The sequence below is a fragment of the Citrus sinensis genome, chromosome 5, assembly GCF_022201045.2.
Source record: "Citrus sinensis cultivar Valencia sweet orange chromosome 5, DVS_A1.0, whole genome shotgun sequence".
NCBI lineage: Eukaryota > Viridiplantae > Streptophyta > Magnoliopsida > Sapindales > Rutaceae > Citrus > Citrus sinensis.
Window position 1 is genome coordinate 5446113 of NC_068560.1, and position 22426 is coordinate 5468538.

General features: G+C 34.8%; 2 non-coding genes across 2 annotated transcripts; one reads left to right on the forward strand and one right to left on the reverse strand.

The window, feature by feature from the left end:
• Nucleotides 1–422: 422 nt before the first annotated feature.
• On the forward strand, nt 423–526 carry LOC127902905 (small nucleolar RNA R71). Its single transcript, XR_008055542.1, has one exon. It is a non-coding gene; the product is annotated as a small nucleolar RNA R71 (small nucleolar RNA).
• Nucleotides 527–5539: 5013 nt separating this feature from the next.
• LOC127902899 (small nucleolar RNA R71) lies at nt 5540–5643 on the reverse strand. Its single transcript, XR_008055536.1, has one exon. It is a non-coding gene; the product is annotated as a small nucleolar RNA R71 (small nucleolar RNA).
• Between the last annotated feature and the right edge of the window lie 16783 nt (nt 5644–22426).

The following is a 22426-nucleotide window of genomic DNA, read 5'->3' on the forward strand; positions in this document are numbered from 1 at the left end:
AAAAATTGGGGTGGTCTCTCCATCCAGGGTTATATGTATTGGAGTATGGGTTGTAATTCGATGGTTTTCTCATTACACCTATGGCATTGGCTTGATCTGAGTATGAGTCCTGGTCATGTGGTTCTGTTGATTTAGCAGTCGATAACGATGCTATTTGTCGAGCAAGACCTTCAACCATCTCCTTGACTTCTTTGATTCCTGAAGTTGATTCGCCAATTTGAACCTCATTCACTCCTTTAATTCTTCTAGTAGTCCTAAGTGATCGACTCCGTTGTTGGGAATTATCTGCTTGTCGCTGGAAGAATTCCCAAATTTCTGATGCACTTTTTGACATTAGCTCTCCTCCACTTGTTGCCATTAGCCATTCTTGCACATTCGGCAATAATCCCTCCAAAAAGTATTGGCATTGGTGCCATTTCTCGTACCCATGATGTGGACACTTCAAGAGCAGCCCATTGAATCGCTCCCATGTTTCGAAAAATTGCTCGTCCTCTCTCTGGGTAAACTCCGAGATTTCCCTGCGAATAGCATTGGTTTTATGTACTGGGAAATATTTATTCAAAAATTTTGTAACCATTTGTTCCCATGATGCAATGCTATTAGCAGGCAATGTATTAAGCCATGAACGAGCCCTATCCTTTAAAGAAAATGGGAATAGTCTAAGTTTAACATCATCGTCTGAAAAATTTTCATATTTAAAAGTTTGACAAATGGCATGAAAATCGTTCAGATGATTATATGGATCCTCATTTTCTAGGCCATAAAATGTGGGGAGACAATTTAGCACACTAGGTTTTAGTTCAAAGCTCCTAGCAGCTACATTTGGGTATCTTATGCATGATGTGCTCAAATTAGCTAAGGGACTAAAATAGTCCTTAAATGGCCTCTCCTGTGGTGCTTGTAAATCCATTCCAAATTTATTTTTAATGTGCTTTTGTGTGCGAATTGTTTTCTCAAGTTCAAGGTCTATAGGTTCAAGATTAGGTAATAATGACCTACGACCATGCATGCAAAACAAATAAAATAAAAATAAGGATGAGAACAAAACAAATAAAAATAAAGAAGAGGGAGAAATTACGATACTAACCTTATTGCGCTATTAAAACCTTTCTATAAAAATACACAAAAACAAATACATGAAATAAATTAACTAAAAATTAAATTAATAAAATAAACAAAAAAAAATTACAAAGAAAAATAAATTGAAAATTAAATTACAGAATTTTAAAGAAGAGAAAAAGGAAAGAAATACTAACCTTTAAATGTAGATTCACTTTTTTTTTCTTTTTCTTTTTTTTTTAATAATTAAAAAAAATACAAGAAAAAAAAAATAAAAGAAGTTATTCACAAAAATTAGTTCTATGAATTAAAATTACTTACCTCCCCGGCAACGGCGCCAAAAACTTGTGCAAATTTTAATGTACTCGCAAGCGCACGAATCTATTGTAGTATAGATCTATGGTGACGAGTGTCGATCCCACGAGGAGGTGGATTTTAATTATATATAGAATTAATTTTGTAAATGGGTGGTTGGAATTGTGGTGGAAGTGATTTAAATTATCCTAAAATTGGAATTGAAATGGCGATAATAAATTCTAAAATTGGACTCGCAATGGCGAGAATAAATTGAAGAGAATTCTATTGAAATAACGTACTTGGGTATCTGGATCCGTATCAACATGCATCATGGGCTAAATAATCCGTATTAATGCCAATTAAATCATGAGGGGGGAATCCACACCTCATGAACCACGCTCTAATCAATATGGTGCTAAGGGCTTATCGTGCCAAATAATAATAACCTTGTACTAGAGGGCCGGTGAAACCAAGGCGGTACTAGACAAGATTAGTATTATTTGTCGACGAGAAGTCAAAACATCCACAAAAACTAGAGGGGAAGAGAAAATAAATTTACCAAATTAAGCCCATGACACATGTTGAGACTTCACCTTCAACCCAAGCTTGAAAGAAAATTAGCCACTCATAATTGAACTATGGGCAAAATGGGAATTTATTAAAATACGAAGAAAATACAAGATGGAGAAGGAATTACAGAAAATGGATCCCAAAAATGGATTCAGAGATATCAAATTAGGGGGGAGAGGCCCCATTTTTATAGATACATGGAGTAAATCATGGCCATCGGATTAAAAATAGTTTGGACGCTCAGGATTGCGCCACGTCATCAGTCAACAGTCCACGGTTTGACCACGCGGATGAACAGTAACACGGTTTGACCCGGATGAACAGTAACGCGGTTTGGTTGAAAATAATCCTGTGTGATGCATGCACCGTACGCGAGATTTTTCGTCCACTGATATGCTGCCACGTCACCATCAACAGTACATAAGAATTTTAGTCCAACAGGATCGTGACACCTCATCAGTCAATGCCACATCATCGGTCAATGCCACGTCATCATCCGTCTATGTGAACAGTGTCGTGAACAGTAACGTATACAGTATCGTACACGTGAATAGTACCGTACATGTGAATAGTGCCATTTTTCCTTTTATGCTCCTCCTAAGGTTTTCGACCGTCCTGAGTTCAAAAGTGATGTCCGTTTTGCCGTCTGATCTCTCCTTTATTGTGAAATGACTATAATGCCCCTAAAATACATAAATTACTTAATTAAAATAAAACACACGTAATTAAATCATAAGAATGTTAAATACATAAAAGTAAGGGTTGTTAGTAAGACTTGAAATGTAAAATGACGGTTTTCTCCTTTATAAATATGCATTTTCTAACACTCAACAACTTGCGTGAAGTAACGTTTTTGGATATTATCGGTTAACCGTTGGTAATAAACGGTTAGCCGTTTGGCTCCAGTAACCTGCAAAACAATTTAGCCTTATCAGTTTTTTGTTTAATCAGTGCCAGGGGAGGACAACCTTCAATTCTGGATGTTATCGGTTAACCGTTTAAAATAAACGGTTCACCGTTAAGTTCCAGTAGCCTTTCCATCCTCGGTGTTTTCCGTTTTTCATAAATGGTTAGAGCTTAGGTAATATGTTGCTCTCTGGTGTTAATCGGTTAACCGTTTAAATAAATGGTTCACCGTTAAGTTCCAGTAACCTTCCCATTTTTTGTGTTTTCCGTTTTTCATAAACGGTTAGAGGTTTAGGAGATATGTTGCTTTCTGGCATTAATCGGTTAATCGTTTAAATAAACGGTTTACCGTTTATTTCTAAAATCACACTTTAAAACAGATTTTTCAGAGAATTATTTTTGAATTTGAAGGTCCATCTTTTATGAAAGAATGAAAGGAATGATTATCAAGGCTTTCGTTTATTTAGGAATAGCTCCAATATTTTTATCAAAATACATTTAAAATTTGTTATCATCAAAATCAATATTATTAACATATTTATGGTAACAGATAAGAAGTCAGTAGTTGGTTATGTGTTGAGTGTTAGAAAATGTATATTTATAAAGGAGAAAATTGTCATTTTACACTTCAAGTTCTACTAACATTCCTACTTTTATGCATTTAAATTTCTTGTCATTTAATTATGTGTGTTGTATTATAATTAAGTATTTTATGTATTTTAGGGGCATCATAGTCATTTCACAATGAACGAGAGATAAGACGGCAAACCGGACATCACTTTTGAACTCAGGACGGTCGAAAACCTTAAGAGGAACATAAAAGGAAAAATGGCACTGTTCACATGTACGGTACTGTCTACGTTACTGTTCACGACACTGTTCACATTGACGGATCGATGACGTGGCATTGACTGATGATGGGGCATTGACTGATGAGGTGTCACAATCTTGTTGGACTAAAATTCTTATGTATTGTCGATGGTGACGTGGCAGCATATCAGTGGACCAAAAATCTCGCGTACAGTACATGCATTACACAAGATTATTTTCAACCAAATCACGTCACTGTTCAAGCTGGGTCAAACCGTGTTATTGTTCAAACCGCGTGGTCAAACCGCGTACTGTTGACTGATAACGTGGTGCAATCCTGAGCGTCCAAACTGTTTTTAATCCGATGGCCTCCCCCCCTAATTTGATATCTCTGAATCCATTTTTGGGCTCCATTTTCTGTAATTCTTTCTCCATCTTGTATTTTCTACATATTTTAATAAATTTTCATTTTGCCCCTAGTTCAATTATGAGTAGCTAATTTTCTTTCAAGTTTGAGTTGAAGGTAAAGTCTCAACATGTGTCATAGGCTTTATTTGGTAAATTTATTTTCTCTTCCCTTCTAGTTTTTGTGGATGTTTTGACTTCTCGTCAACAAATAATAATAATCTTGTCTAGATACCGCCTTAGTTTCACCGGCTCTCTAGTACAAGGTAATTATTATTTGGCACGATAAGCCCTTAGCACCATATTGATTAGAGTGTGGTTCACGAGGTGTGAATTCCCTCCTCATGATTTAATTGGTATTAATAAGGAATATTTAGCCCATGGTGCATGTTGATACGGATCCAGATACCCAAGTACGTCAATTTAATAGATTTTCACTTCAATTTATTCTTGCCATCTTAATTCGAATTTTAGGATAATCCAAATAATTTTCACCACAAATCCAACCACCCATTTAGAAAATTAATTCTACGTACAATTAAAATCTACCTCCTCGTGGGATCGACACTCGTCACCTTTAATTTATACTACAATAGATTCGTGCACTTGCGAGTTCAATAAAATTTGCACAACAAGTTTTTGGCGCCGTTGCTGGGAAGGTAAGTTATTTGAATTCGTAGAATTAATTTTTGTGAATAATTTCTTTTAATCGTTTTCTTGTAATTTTTTTTATTAAAAAAAAAGAAAAAAAAAGTGAATCTACATTTAGAGGTAAGAATTTCTTTTCTTTTTCTCTTCTTTAAAATTCTGTAATTTAATTTTCAATTTAATTTTCTTTGTATTTTTTTTTTGTTTAGCTTATTAATTTATTTTTAGTTAATTTATTTCACGTATTTTTTAAGTGTTTTTTTTATAGAAAGGTTGTAACAGCGTGATAAGGTTAGTATCGTAATTTCTCCTTTTTCTTTATTTTTATTCGTTTTGTTCCCATTCATTTTTTGTTCTTTGCATGCATGGTCGTAGGTCATTATTACCTAATCTTGAACCTATAGACCTTTAACTAGAAAAAACACTTCGCACACACAAGCACTTTAAAAATAAATTTGGAATGAATTTACAAGCACCACAAGAGAGGCCATTTAAGGACTATTTTAGTCCTTTAGCTAATTTGAGCACATCATGTATAAGATACCCAAATGTAGCTGCTAGGAGTTTTGAACTAAAACCTAGTGTGCTAAATTGTCTCCCCACATTCTATGGCTTAGAAAATGAGGACCCATATAATCATTTAAATGATTTTCATACTGTTTGCCAAACATTTAAATATGAGAATTTTTCAGATGATGATGTTAAACTTAGACTATTCCCATTTTCTTTAAAGGATAGAACTCGTTCATGGCTCAATACATTGCTTGCTAATACCATTACGTCATGGGAACAAATGGTTACAAAATTTTTGAATAAATATTTCCCAGTGCATAAAACCAATGCTATTCGCAGGGAAATTTCAGAGTTTACCCAGAGAAAAGACGAGCAGTTTTTCGAAACATGGGAGTGATTCAATGGGCTACTCTTGAAGTGTCCACATCATGGGTACGAGAAATGGCACAAATGCCAATACTTTTTGGAGGGATTATTGCCGAATGTGCAAAAATGGCTAATGGCAACAAGTGGAGGAGAACTAATGTCAAAAAGTGCATCAAAATTTTGGGAATTCTTCCAACGACAAGCGGATAATATGCAACAACGGAGTCGATCACTCAGGAATACTAAAAGAATTAAAGGAGTGAATGAGGTTCACATTGGCGAGTCAACTTCGGGAATCAAAGAAGTCAAGGAGATGGTTGAAGGTCTCGCTCGACAAATAGCATCGTTATCGACTGCTAAATCAACAGAGCCACATGACCATGACTCATACTCAGATCAAGCCAATGCCATAGGTGTAATGAGAAAACCATCGAATTACAACCTATACTCCAACACATATAACCCTGGATGGAGAGACCACCCCAATTTTTCATGGTCTCGAGGATTCCAACAGAATGGACCAGCAGCTCCAGCTCCACCAACGCAACCAATTCCTCAAATTTCTCAAGCCTCTTAGCCACCATTTAGACCATATAATAAGAACCAGAATTACTCTCAACCCAGACCATGGGAGGATTCATTCCAGAATCTCAAGAATCTTACTCACTCCACGATTGAGCAACAGAACCGCACCATTGATGGACTACGAAATGAGTTGAGAGCAGGCTTCAACTCACAAGCCCAATCAGTTTCAAGCCTCGAGAAGATGGTGGGATAACTTGCTTCTTCAGTTCAGACCTTGGCAATGACTGTTGAGAAAGGCAAGTTTCCAAGTCAACCAGTGCCTAATCCTAAAGGAGTACATGAAGCAAGTACCAATTCACCACAGCAGCATGGAGAGGTCAAAGAAGTCATGACCTTGTGAAAAGGAAAAGAAGTCGACAACAAAGTGGAGATGCCGGTGACAAAAGAAAATTAAATTGTACCTGTGAATGTTGAGGACTCACCATCCGAAGAGAAAGAAGAAACCAACCCACGAGAATATGTTCCCAAAGCTCCATTTCCTCAGAGGTTAGCTAAAGGAAAGAAGGGAAAATCCACAAGTGAGATTCTTGAAATCTTCAAACAGGTAAGTGTTAACATCCCTTTACTTGATGTTATAAAACAAGTTTCATCTTATGCCAAGTTTCTTAAAGACCTTTGTACTAAAAAGAGAACCATTCACGTTCAAAAGAAGGCATTTTTAACAGAAAATATTAGTTCGATACTCCAATACAAAATTCCTCAAAAATGTAAAGACCCAGGCTCCCCCACTATCTCATGTGGTATAGGGAACCACACAATTGAGAATACTTTATTGGATTTAGGAGCTAGTGTAAATCTGTTACCTTACTCAGTATTTGTGAAACTTGGACAGGGAGAATTACACCCAACTCCAGTGGTGTTACAGCTTGCAGATCGATCCACAAGGTATTTTCATGGTATTATGGAGGACGTGCTTATCCAGGTAGACAAGTTTTATTTTCCTGTTGATTTCATTGTAATTGACACTCAACCAATCATGATTCAAGGAAGCACATCCCCATTATTCTAGGCCGACCTTTCTTGGCAACTGCGGATGCTCACATTCAATGCAGTTATCCTTTGGCAACATGACTATGGAATTGAACATCTGCAACATTGTCAAACAACCTCATAATGTAGATGATGAAATTGTTGATGTGGATTTAATAGAAGCATTAGTTGATAATACTTTTGTTTCAAACCTTAGTGATGATCCTTTACAAATATGCTTAACTCACTTTGGTTTGGATTTTGATATTGACAGATCGGTCGATGAGGTCAACGCCCTACTTGACTCAGTACCATCCATGGACACTAATAAATAGAAGTCAAGAGTTGAACAACTAGCACCATCAGAGAATAAACTCATCCCATTATCAGAATCACCATCGAAACTCGAGCTCAAACCATTACCCAACACTCTGGAATATGCATTTTTGAAAGAAGAAAGCACTCTACCGATAATCATCTCATCATCCCTAAATGACGAACAAAAAGGTAAGTTGTTGGATGTTTTAAAAGAGCACAAAGGAGCATTAGGATGGACCATAGCAGAAATCAAAGGCATAAATCCAGTAGACTGCATGCATTATATTCACCTTGATGAAAATGCTAAACCTACTAGGGAAATGCAACGTCGGTTAAATCCTAACATGAAAGAAGTTGTTAGAACTGAAGTCCTTAAGCTATTAGATGCAGGTATCATTACCGAATTTCTGATAGTTCATGGGTCAGTCCTGTACAAGTTGTCCCTAAAAAGTCAGGAGTCACAGTAGTTACCAATGCTGATAATGAATTGATACCAACTAGAGTAACTACAGGATGGCGTGTATGCATTGATTATAGAAAGTTGAATTCTGTCACACGTAAAGACCATTTTCCTTTACCATTTTTTGATCAAATGCTTGATAGATTAGCAGACCATGAATTTTATTGCTTTCTAGATGGCTACTCAGGATACAATCAGATCCCTATAGCACTAAAAGATCAAGAGAAAACTACTTTCACTTGCCCTTTTGGCACTTTTGCATATAGGAGGATGTCATTTGGATTATGTAATGCACCTGCTACATTTCAACGATGCATGTTAAGTATTTTTTCTGATATGGTTGAACAATTCCTTGAAGTCTTTATGGATGACTTTTCTGTCTTTGGTGACTCGTTTGATCAATGTTTACGTCATCTAACACTAGTTCTGCAGAGATATACCGAGAAGAATTTAGTCTTGAATTGGGAGAAGTGTCATTTTATGGTAAAACAAGGTATTGTTCTCGGTCACATCATTTCGAGCAAAGGTATTGAGGTTGACAAAGCCAAGGTGGATCTCATTTCTAATCTTCCTCCACCTAAAACAGTCAGAGAAGTAAGATCTTTCCTTGGGGATGCTGGTTTCTATAGACGTTTCATTAAAGATTTTAGCAAAGTTTCTAGACCCTTATGCAATGTACTTGCTAAGGATCTACCTTTTATCTTTAATGATTCATGTCTTGTGGCGTTTGAAAAATTAAAGCAGTTGTTGACATCATCACCCATCATTCAGCCCCCAAACTGGAGCTTACCATTTGAACTCATGTGTGATGCATCTGATTATGCAGTATGAGCAGTATTAGGATAAAGAGTTGATCGAATTCCCCATGTTATTTATTATGCTAGTATGACAATGAATGATGCACAGTTGAACTATTCAACTACTGAAAAAGAAATGCTAGCAGTAGTGTTTGCATTGGAAAAGTTTTGATCTTATCTCATTGGTTGTAAAATAATTATGTTCACAAATCATGCTGCTCTTAAATATCTTCTCACGAAGAAAGATGCAAAAGCTAGACTAATTTGTTGGGTGTTACTTTTGCAGGAATTTGACTTGGAATTTAAAGATAAGAAAGGCACAGAAAAAGTTGTGGCAGACCATCTCTCTCGTCTCCATTTTGACACAATTACAGAATCATTACCATTGAATGAGTCATTTCCAAATGAAAAAATGATGAGTGTGGAAGTATTACCATGGTATACTGACATCGTGAATCATCTTGTTACATGTCAACTTCCAGAGCATTGGACCAAGCAAGACATGGCCAATTTTTTTACAAAAATAAAGAATTTCTTTTGGGATGACCCGTATTTGTTCAAGTATTGTGCAGATCAAATTATTAAACAATGTGTCCCAGAAAGTGAAATTCAGAATATCCTTTCATTCTGCCATGAACAAGCTTGTGGAGCCCATTTCAGCGCTCAGAAAACAGCGACTAAAGTTTTACAATGTGGTTTCTATTCGCCAACTATATTTTGAGATGCTTACACTTTCTGTTCTTCATGAGATAGGTGTCAACGAATGTGGAGCATTACACAAAGGAATATGATGCCATTAAATCCAATTTTAGTGGTTGAGATTTTTGACGTATGGGGTATCGACTTCATGGGACCCTTTCCCCCTTATTTTGGCCATCAATACATATTGGTTGCTGTTGACTACGTATCGAAATGGGTAGAAGCAATTCCATGTAGAACCAATAATCACAAGGTGGTGATAGGATTTTTGAAAAGCAACATTGTTTCACGCTTTGGATTCCCTCGAGCAATAATGAGTGCTGGTGGTGCCCACTTTTGTAACAAAGCATTCAAAACTCTTTTGATGAAGTATTCCATCACTCACAAAGTGACGACCCCATATCATTCGCAAACCAGTGGCCAAGTTGAGATCTTCATTCGAGAAATAAAGCACATATTAGAAAAGACGGTGAAGTCAGACATAAAAGATTGGTCATTAAGACTTGATGATGCATTATGGGCATATAGAACGGCTTTCAAGACCCCGATTGGGATGTCACCCTACAGGCTAGTGTATGGAAAAGCTTGCCACCTACCTGTGGAACTCGAGCATCGTGCATATTGGGCCATCAAGAAATTCAACTTTGACATGCAGCGAGCTAGCTCAGAAAAAAGATTACAACTGGCAGAACTTGAAGAAATTAGCAATGAAGCATATGAAAATGCCAAGATTTACAAGCAACGAATGAAAGTCTTTCATGACAAGCAAATTATGAGAAAATCTTTCACTCCAGGTCAGAAAGTGCTTTTATTCAATTCTCGCTTGCACCTATTCTCAGGTAAGTTACGCTCTTTATGGTCTGGCCCCTTTATTGTTCATACTGTTTTTCCACATGGGGCAATTGAAATAAAGGACCCAAAGAACGGCGTTACGTTTAAAGTTAATGGTCAAAGATTAAAGCCATATCTAGAGTACCAACCACATGGAGAAGACACCGAAATAAATTTGAGTGACCCACCAGATTTGAATTGATTTTTTTTCTTTTCGGTGATTTGATTTTTTTTCTTTCTTTCTTTTTATTTTTTTTTTTGCTAATTGAAATTATTTTTGCATAAGTGTGTTTGTTTAACCATTAAGTTTTTTTCTTATCATTGTTAATCATGAGTACCATACTTAAACAGTTCCTCCTGACCATTCTTAAACCACTTCAACGTGTAAAATCTCATCTCAAAAGGAAGATTAAATTTTGTAAAACACATCATATTTGGGCTCTGCAACCACCAGAGTTAGTATCCTATGTTGAGGATTTAGAAAGCCAACTCAGAGACATTGAGAGAAGTGTTTACAACACCCAGTTGGAGCTTGAGGTAAATTCAATAAGAGGATGATTTTAATTTTCTTTATGTGTTTTAAATTGTTTTTCTGTTTGTGTGCTTTAGTTTGTTACCCCGTTGAAGTGGCGGATAACGGTATTCCGTGACAATCAAGTCGGTTACTTCAGTTTTCCTATAATAACTGATATTCTGAGGCGAAGGTATATCACAAGCGGTTCCCTTCACTTCCTCAGAATGCCCTCCTTACAATCTATAAAGTCCGGTCCGAATGCATGCGATTGCTCATGAGGAATAACATACCTGCTAACATCCATTGGTTAATCGAGGCTAAAGTATGATTGGTAGGTGAGTTACCTCCTAAATTTATTGCATACATGCCTGGTTGTGGTAAAGGAAATTATGCAAGAAAACGAAGAGCTCAAAGAATTTTTGTTGCTTGTCATAAGTGTGCCAGAATGAGTTGCGATAAAAAATCATGTTCTTTAGGAATGGTATCTGATAACAGGGAAGATAAGATTCAATTCATTAGGGATGGCTTGAATAAGGAGTCATTGGATGATATCCTTTTGTCTCTTGAAATGCATCCCAATGGATATGTGCAAGGAGCGATTCTCCAGTTATAGTCATTATTCCAGAAAGAGCATGCACGATATAGTCTCGGGAATCTGACTATAAACGACCTTGTTTGCCAGTTTATAAGAAAACTGGATGGGAAGCCTATCCTCGAACTATAGAGGGCGTTCAAGCCGTTTCTGGACGTAAAACCAGAGGAAGATGTGAGCCACAGTTGCAACTACCTGTAAATATCATTTTAATTCACTGTTATTTTATTTCACTGTTGTTTTATCATTTGCATTATTTTCTTTAATAATTTTATTTTATCATTTTTTTATTGTTTGCTTTTTTACTCTCGAGCCATGTGTTTTACACGTTATTTGACACTGACATGTTATCTCATACACAGTTGTGACCCGTTGTCACCAAGATTCTTAAATATAATTTTTTGTCAAGCACTCACAAATTGTTTTTGAGAAGTATCCCAATGGCAGCTACTCCCAATAGACAATTCAAGAACATTTGTGTGCTTTTTGGATTTAACTATGGCAAACATAAAGAGTTCGTTGAGGCAGCCATAGATCTTGGTCGAAGCATAGCAGAGAGAAAATTACACTTGGTGTATGGAGGAGGTAACCGAGGGTTATCAAAATTGGTTTCAGAAGCTGCTTTTGTCAGAGGAAGCCAGGTGTTAGGCATCCACCCAGGTGATGTCTTCTAAACTCTACTTCTTTCCTTTAAAACATTGAGTACAATGTTTCGTTCTAGTTGGGGGGAGGGAATAGTCGACAATTGTGGAATCTTGGTTAAGTTTTTACTAATTTTTTGCTGTAGAGACTAACCGTGGCTAACTTTTTATGTTGAAAATGGTTGAATATGGAGTGTAGTGACTCTAGAAACGCATCTTCTTTGTTTAAAAAAATAAAAATAATTAAAAACCAAAAAAAATAAAAATAAATAAAAATTCTAGACATTTTCTTTTTCTTTATTAAGCTTTGACAATTATTCTTCTAACTTCTTCTTTCTAATTTCTCCTTCATAAATATACACTTTCAAATTTTTGAGTCGAAGATGGTTGAATATGGAGTGTAGTAGTGCCTCTAGAAACGCATCTTTTTAAGTTAAAAGAAAAAACCATTTTCTTTTTCTATCATTTTAAGTGTAACTTTTTTAATTAGTTTTTTTTTTTTTGCATCATTTGCACATTTCTGCATGCATATTTTCCTTTCATGTTTAGAATAAGTTGGGGGGTTAAAAGACGATGGAAAGGCCATTTTTGATCCGTTTGAGCCTTAAAAGACGATGGAAAGGCCATTTTTGATCCGTTTGAGCCTTTCTAGCCATCCCTTTTATCAAATATCCATAGTTAACCCTTTTGAGCCTTTAAAAAAAAAACTTTTCTTTGTCAAACTTATCATCTTGACCCACTCCGATTTGGAGTATTACACAATATCTTACAAGTTCCATCACCTATTTATGTTTGAGAAAAATGTAAATAAATATTTTGTATAGTAAAGTTATGCCCAACAAAAGCAAAAAATATATATATATATTGTTGTTTCAAAAAAAAAAGAAAAAATAAATAACAATAATAGGTGAAATCCACCTTGCAACTTCCAAAAAAAAAAATTCCTCTGCATTTTTCTCAAACATACACTTTGTTTTCCTTATTTCCCTTCTTTGTTAGCCATGTCCCTAACCTACGTTACGTCTTAATAAAAGTCCTTCTTGATTTTAGGGAACTATAGTCTGAAGTAGAAGCCAGTTATATGGGCTAAAAAGATGTAGTGATGCATAATAAAAAAAAAGAAAAATAAATAAATAAAGTGGGTTGACTAGCATTTTTGTTTGACTTGAGATCGTATTATTTCTAAGCTGAGGGCATATTTCTTTCATCTGGGTGAGAGCATGTGATATCATTTCTTTATTATTTTCTCTCAATTACCATTCATTGCAGTGACTATTTTTATTGGGTATAATTTCTTTGTGAGAGTGTCACTATATCCAGTGAGATTTTGGTGTTTAACATGTCATTCTTGAAAGTAGCTGTAACAAAGTCTACTGGTCTTATTCATGTGGATGGTTAATGTGGGTGTGATGTTTCTTTAGACTGGAGTTAATGCTTATACTTTTATTTGATTACTATCGTTAGTCTGATTGAATAAACATGATTGTTAAAAAAAAAAAATCATTTTGGATTTTGAATTTTGTTTTCGCTTTATTTGCTAGGGACTAGCAATAAGCTGGTTGGGGGGTGTGTTGAGTGTTAGAAAATGTATATTTATAAAGGAGAAAATTGTCATTTTACACTTCAAGTTCCACTAACATTCCTACTTTTATGTATTTAAATTTCTTGTCATTTAATTATGTGTGTTGTATTATAATTAAGTATTTTATGTATTTTAGGGCCATCATAGTCATTTCACAATGAACGAGAGATCAGACGGCAAAACGGACATCACTTTTGAACTCAGGACGGTCGAAAACCTTAGGAGGAACATAAAACGAAGAATGTCACTGTTCACATGTACGGTACTATTCACATGTACGGTACTGTCTACGTTACTATTCACGACACTGTTCACATTGACGGATCGATGACGTGGCATTAACCGATAATGTGGCATTGACTGATGAGGTGTCACGATCCTGTTGGACTAAAATTCTTATGTACTGTTGATGGTGACGTGGCAGCATATCAGTGGATCAAAAATCTCGCGTACGGTACATGCTGAAATACTAACTAGGCAACCCAAGAGGGGGGTGAATTGGGATTTTAAAAATTAAGCTAAACAAACCACACAATAATCCAATCTAATGCCTTAATAAATTCGAAAACAATAATTCAATGAAAGCACAATAACAAATGAGCAAGGGAAGAGAAAGCAAACTCAAGGATTTTTACGTGGTTCGGCAATCCCCGCCTACGTCCACGCCTCCAAGCACTCCGAGCTTGAGGATTTCACTATTCGAGCCTTTCCAAGGCTTCAAACATTTACAATTGACTTCAAGGTGCCAATGAACCTTTACAGCAAGAGATTATCTCTCCAATCTCTCCAATCTCTTCACCCCAAGTATTTCTCACACTTGTACACTCACAATTTGATGAGAAATGAAAACTACAACAATGAAACTCTCTAGAAACGCATCTTCATTGTTTAAAAAAAATTAATTAAAAAATTAAAAAAAAAATCTTTTTCTTTATTAAGTTTTGATGTTTATTTTTCTTCTTCTTTTTAATTTCTCCTCTATAAATATACATTTTCCAACTTTTGAGTCGAAGATGGCTGAATATGGAGTGTAGTTCCTCTAGAAACGCATCTTCTTGGAAAAAAAAAATTTGTGTGATTTGTTTTAACATTGGATGACATATTAATTTTAAATTTTAGTATTTGTATTATCTTTGGTCTTAAGTGATGTTACGTTATGTTTGCTACTCTACATGTTGATGTCGGAGACAAATGTGAGTTGCTTGAAGGAATGAACATGTCATAATAAGTACCAAGTGAGTTTTTGAGCCTATTATTTTTCTTGGAGAATAACCCTTTTGCCCACTCTTTATACAGCTTAGCAGTTTATTATTTTACACACGATCTCTAAATTACTTTTGAGTTAACCCTTAAAAAAATTGTAAAATAATAAATTAAAAAAAATATATATATGTGTTGTTACATTGGGAGGCCCATCTAACTAGTAGATATGGATGATTATTTAGAGCCCTAAAAGACGATGGAAAGGCCATCTTTGGTCCGTTTGAGCCTTTCTAGCCATCCCTTTTATTAAATATCCATAGATAACCCTTTTGAGCCTTTAAAAAAAAAAAAAAACCTTTTCTTTGTCAACTTATCATCTTGACCCACTCCGATTTGGAGTATTACCCGATGTCTTATAAGTTCCATCACCTATTTATGTTTGAGAAAAATGTAAATAATTATTTTGTTTAGTGAAGTTATGCCAAAAAAAAAAAGAAAAAAAAACAAAAGTTGTTGTTTCAAAAGAATAAAAATAAAAATAATAAGTGAAATCCACCTTGCAACTTCCAAAAAAAAAAAATTTCTCTGCATTTTTCTCAAACATACACTTTGTTTTCCTTATTTCTCTTCTTTGTTAGCCATGTCTCTAGCCTACGTTACGTCCTAATAAAAGTCCTTGATTTTAGGGAACTATAGTTTGAAGTAGAAGCTAGTTATATAGGCTAAAAAGATGTAGTGATGCATAATAAAAAAAAAAGATAAATAAAGTGGGTTAACTAGCATTTTTGTTTGACTTAAGATCGTATTATTTCTAAGCTGAGGGCATATTTATTTCATCTTAGTGAGAGCATGTGATATCACTTCTTTATTATTTTCTCTCTTAATTACCATTCATTGGAGTGACTATTTTTAGTGGGTTTAATTTATTTGTGAGAGTGTCACTACTTCCAGTGAGATTTTGGGGTTTGACATGTCATTCTTGAAAGTAGATATAACAAAGTCTACTGGGCTAATTCATGTGGATGGTTGATGTGAGTGTGATGTTGCTTTAGACTGGAGATAATGATTATACTTTTATTTGATTGCTATTATTAATCTGATTGAATAAACACGAGTGTTTCTAAATTTAAAAAAAAATCATTTTGAATTTGAATTTTATTTTCGCTTCATTTGCTAGGGACTAGCAATAAGCTGGTTGGGGGGTGTGTTGAGTGTTAGAAAATGCATATTTATAAAGGAGAAAACCGTCATTTTACATTTCAAGTCTTACTAACACCTTTACTTTTATGAATTTAACCTTCTTTTGATTTAATTCCGTTTGTTTTATTTTAATTAAGTATTTTATGTATTTTAGGGGCATCATAGTCATTTCACAATAAACGAGAGATCAGATGGCAAAACGGACATCACTTTTGAACTCAGGACGATCGAAAATCTTAGGAGGAGTATAAAAGGAAAAATGGCATTGTTCACATGTACGGTACTATTCACGTGTACGGTACTGTATACGTTACTGTTCACGACACTGTTCACATAGACGGACGATGACGTGGCATTGACCGATGATGTGGGATTGACTGATGAGGTGTCACGATCCTATTGGGTTAAAATTCTTATGTACTGTTGATGGTGACGTGGCAGCATATCAGTGGACGAAAAATCTCGCGTACGGTACATGCATCACACAGGATTATTTTCAACCAAACCGTTACTGTTCATCTGGGTCAAACCGTGTTACTGTTCATACGCGTGGTCAAACCGCGTACTGTTGACTGATGACGTGGCGAAATCCTGAGCGTCCAAACTGTTTTTAATCCGATGGCCATGCTTTACTCCATGTATCTATAAAAAGGGGGCCTCCCCCCCCCCTAATTTGATATCTCTGAATCCATTTTTGGGATCCATTTTCTGTAATTCTCTCTCCATCTTGTATTTTCTTCTTATTTTAATAAATTTCCATTTTGCCCCTAGTTCAATTATGAGTAGCTAATTTTCTTTCAAGCTTGGGTTGAAGGTGAAGTCTCAACATGTGTCATGGGCTTAATTTGGTAAATTTATTTTCTCTTCCCCTCTAATTTTTGTGGATGTTTTGACTTCTCGTCGACAAATAATACTAATCTTGTCTAGTACCGCCTTGGTTTCACCGACCCCCTAGTACAAGGTTATTATTATTTGGCACGATAAGCCCTTAGCACCATATTGATTAGAGCGTGGTTCATGAGGTGTGGATTCCCCCCTCATGATTTAATTGGCATTAATAAGGATTATTTAGCCAATGATGCATGTTGATACGGATCCGGATACCCAAGTACGTCATTTCAATATAATTCTCTTCAATTTATTCTTGCCATTTCAATTCCAATTTCAGAATTTATTCTCACCATTTTAATTTAAGTTTGAGCATATTCCAAATCATTTCCACCATAAATCCAATCACCCATTTACAAAATTAATTCTACACAATTAAAATCCACCTTCTCGTGGGATCGACACTCGTCACCATTAATCTATACTACAATAGATTCATGCACTTGCGAGTACATTAAAATTTGCACAACACTTACACCTCTATCAATTCATCAAGCGATACACATATAATCATCAATCATCAAAATTACTATAAATCCATGCTTATACCAAAAAAAGAACATCTCAATGATTAATCAAGAAACACACACACACACACACACATATATATAATTAAGCATGTAATTAACTAAAGAGTTATAACATAACAATTATCATCCTCAATCCATAATTAAAAACAACAATGCATATGAAAATGTAGGTGCATAATTTAATAGAGAATCAAGGTAAAATCCAAAGGTGAGCACACTATGAAAGTGGTAATTTGAAATACCCAAAATGAACATATTCGGATTTTCAAGATATTGAGTAAAAAGAGTAAGTTTGAATCAATTAAAATGATTTTAGAGATTATTCAAGGCGATGTATGGTGTTGATTAAAAAGAAATGGTGGATTTTAAAGAGAGAGAGAAATGGAGAAGCACTATTCACGCGTGAGAGATGATGATGAAATGATGAAGAACAAGTGAAGAAATAATGATTGGGAAATGTTTAATGAAAGTGAAATGCATGGGTATTGGTTTGAATAATTGATTTTGGCATAAAAATGGGTGAGAAATGAAGAGAAATTGAATGAAAATAGAGGTGAGCAGCTCACGGTTTTGGAGAGAGAAAGAACATGTGAAGAGAAATGAAAAATGAAGAAGAAAGAGCTCAAAACCCATGACCAAGCAGTAAGGCAGTAAGGCAGCAACGCGAATCCAGATTTCCGGATAAAGGAACCGGCTGTCTGGTTTTAAGGCAGAAAAGAAGCTTTGCAAATCCGGCTTTCCGGATTTCATAACCAGATGACCGGTTGTTGTCCAAAAATAAAACTCTCTCAAACGGCTTACCGGTTTTCCCAATCCGGTTATCCGAAATTCAACCCGAGAGCAACCAAAGCCAATCCAGCTTTCCGTTTGCTGAATCCGGTTATCCAGATTTAATCCAGAGAATAATTAATAAGAGAAACAATTTTCTGGTTGATAGGAAGCAGTATACGGGTTAATACTTGGAAATTATTTTAACTCTTATTGAATTTTGATAAGCTCTTAAACTTGTATTATACACACCATTTTATTTTTGGCTTAAAAATTGATCAATTTTAAAAATCATTTAACTTTTCAATAAGCCAATTAGTGCATGAAACATATATGCATACAAGACCAAACATATGAAATCATATCAAACAATGATGTCAATTTTATAAATGAATGATGATATAACACAATTAACGGCACAAGAATTCACACATATAATTCATTCATCATGTATATATTTTACACAATCATGAAACATATAAGCATTCAAAGATTAATAATTCAAGCATATCACTCATTTATCAAGCTTAGGCATTACATAATCATCAAAATCAAACAAATCTATCATGATGAGTTGACAAGCTATCATCATAAATATATAACCATGCATCATGATAAAGCACTCAATGTTAAACACAATGATAATTCAATCATGTAAACATACAAGTATACTTTCACAAATTCAATCTACTATTCATTTATCATGATCCACTCAACATAATAAATAGGCAAGATAAACTTATTCCACTTCATGTTAATGCACTTAATGTTATGATACCAAATGAAATGTTAAATATTTAGCAAGATTAAAAGACTATCACTTATAATCAATAAGGCAATAATAGTTACCAAAACAATTAAATCATCTTGCCTTATTATTTTTGCTTAGACCATGATCAAGTGATTATCCTCATAAGCTTTATCAAGGAACTCTCCACCATTCCTTGTTTGTGGTACCTACAAAAAAATATTCAAGTTGTGTGCTTTGGTACCCAAATACTCTTGGGTCCTTGAACGTTAGATTTAGTTCCTTTCGGAACCCAAATACATTTGACTCCATAATATACATTTCTCTTAACTGGACATCTAAAACTCATATGACCATTTCCATTACAATAATGACAAACAATCTTATGATCACTTGTGGAGGTAGCCTTAATAAAATAATTCTTATAATATTTTTGTTTCAAGTAAGGCTTATACCCAAGTCCTCCTTTATCAAACACACATTTTTGAGTGCTTAGTAATTTTTCTAAGTTCTTTTGACCATTTTTGAATTTTAACACAATTTCATTGAGCTCATTACTCTTTTTCTTAAGCACATCATTTTCTTTCATCAATTTATCAACATGTGATTTTTCATGCTCATACAAAATATTTTGTTTAACTTTAAATGATGCAATTCTATCATGCAACATTTTATTATCTAACTCTAGTCCTTTAATCTTTTCATTTAATGAATCATTACATTTTTGTAAAGTATCATTTTCAATTTTCAAGTTATCTACATGTGATTCTAGATGCTTGTGTGAAGTGCTAAATTTCTCATTTGATAATGCAACTTCATCATGCAATGTTTTATTCTCTAATTCTAATTCCTTTATCTTCTCATTCAATGAATCAATGCATTTTTGCATGGTATCCTTTTCATTTGTAAGTTCTAGCATTTTCTTCTTAAAGCATGCATTCTTTTTACCAAGTTTCATCCACTCATCATGCAATTCTTTAAAAGCATCATGTAATTCATCATAAGTAGGAAGATCATTTACCTCATTAAGTTCATCATCCAATTCATCTCCAATTGCCATAAGTGCCTAATTCGACACTTCATGGAATTCCTCCTCGTTTGTAGTCTCCTCATACACAATTTCAAGTTTTCTCTAAATTTCATAAGCATTAGAACAATTTGAAACTCTATGAAATTCCTTTTTATCTAAGGCACAAAATAAAGCATTCATAGCCTTGGAATTTAAAGACATATTTTTCTTATCCAACTCACTTAAAACATTCTTCCTAGGAATGAATGAACCATCACAAACTATTTCCCATATTTCATAATCTAAGGCTTGTAAAAACACTCTCATCCTAGTTTTCCAATAAGGATAGTCATTACCATCAAAGAATGGAGGTCTAGTGGTGGATTGGCCTTCCATGAAAGTTGAACTAATTTGGGTTGCTATTGATCTTTAACTCTAGACGGTTAAGTCTACACAAGAGCACCTCGCTCTGATACCAAATGAAATACTAACTAGGCAACCCAAGAGGGGAGGTGAATTGGGATTTTAAAAATTAAGCTAAACAGACCACACAACAATCCAATCTAATGCCTTAATAAATTCGAAAACAATAATTCAATGAAAGCACAATAATAAATGAGCAAGGGAAGAGAAAGCAAACTCAAGGATTTTTACGTGGTTCGGCAATCCCCGCCTAAGTCCACGCCTCCAAGCACACCAGGCTTGAGGATTTCACTATCCGAGCCTTTCCAAGGCTTCAAACGTTTACAATTGACTTCAAGGTGTCAATGAACCTTTACAGCAAGAGATTATCTCTCCAATCTCTTCACCCCAAGTATTTCTCACACTTGTACACTCACAATTTGATGAGAAATGAAAACTACAACAATGAAACTCTCTTTAAGAGTGGATATACAAATTGAAGAACAAAGATGATTTAATAAATGATGATTTACGAAATTGAAGCTCAATATATGTTGTGTACTTGTTTTTGCTTGCCAAGATTACCAAAAATGAATTGGTTTTGAGTTTATATAGTTTGAGCTCAAAAACTAGCTGTTATGCACATTTTGGTCATAACCGGCTTACCGTTTATGGACATCCGGTTAGCCGCTTAATGTTACCGTTACAGCCACAATTTTGAATTTCTGAACATTCGGTATGCCGCTTGTGAAATTCGAATAGCCGTTTTTGCTCCAGAAGCTTTCTGCCCAACAACCGGATTACCGCTTGTTAGGATCGGTTAGCCGCTTTCAATTCAGATAGATTCTGCCCAAAATCTGCCTTACCAATTTTTCACATCCGGTTAGCCGCTTGCTACAGTAACTGCTACAGTGAATTATTTTCCAAAATTACAGTTTGACCCTAAAATTTTATAAAATTATATTATGGCCCAAAATGTTATGAAATCTTTCAAATAGGTCCATTTTCAGAATTTCTAAATAATGTTTTGTCAATCCAAAAAATTTATGAAATTATGATTTCACCCAAACTAGGTGAAATTATAGAATGACCCAAAATATTTAAATAATTTCAAATAGGTCCAAATCTGAAATTTTAAAACAATATCAAAGGTTTTAAAATACTTTCATTTTAGTCCAAAACACTTTAATTCCATAACATCATTTTTCCATTAAATATGAAACCTTTCTAATGTGAAAATAATGATTTATTTAAAAACAAAATAATTTGAGGTTAAAAGATTAATCATTCTTAATATTGTTTGTTATCATCAAAATCAACATTATGGAAACATATATGTTAACACATGGATTACACAAGATTATTTTCAACCAAACTGCATCACTGTTCAAGCCGGGTCAAACCGTGTTACTGTTCAAACCGCGTGATCAAACCACGTAGTGTTGACTGATGACGTGGCGCAATCCTGAGCGTCCAAACTATTTTTAATCTGGTGGTCATGATTTCCTCAATGTATCTATAAAAAGGGAGCCTCCCCCCTCCCTAATTTAATATCTCTGAATCCATTTTTGGGCTCCATTTTCTGTAATTCTTTCTCCATCTTGTATTTTCTACGTATTTTAATAAATTCTCATTTTGCCCCTAGTTCAATTATGAGTAGCTAATTTTCTTTCAAGCTTGGGTTGAAGGTGGAGTCTCAACATATGTCATGGGCTTTATTTGGTAAATTTATTTTCTCTTCCCTTCTAGTTTTTGTGGATGTTTTGACTTCTCGTCGACAAATAATAATAATCTTGTCTAGATACCGCATTGGTTTCACCGGCTCTCTAGTACAAGGTTATTATTATTTGGCACGATAAGCCCTTAGCACCATATTGATTAGAGTGTGGTTCATGAGGCGTGGATTCCCCCCTCATGATTTAATTGGTATTAATAAGGAATATTTAGCCCATGGTGCATGTTGATACGGAGCCAGATACCCAAGTACGTCAATTTAATAGATTTTCACTTCAATTTATTCTTGCCATCTTAATTCGAATTTTAGGATAATCCAAATAATTTTCACCACAAATCCAACCACCCATTTAGAAAATTAATTATATACACAATTAAAATC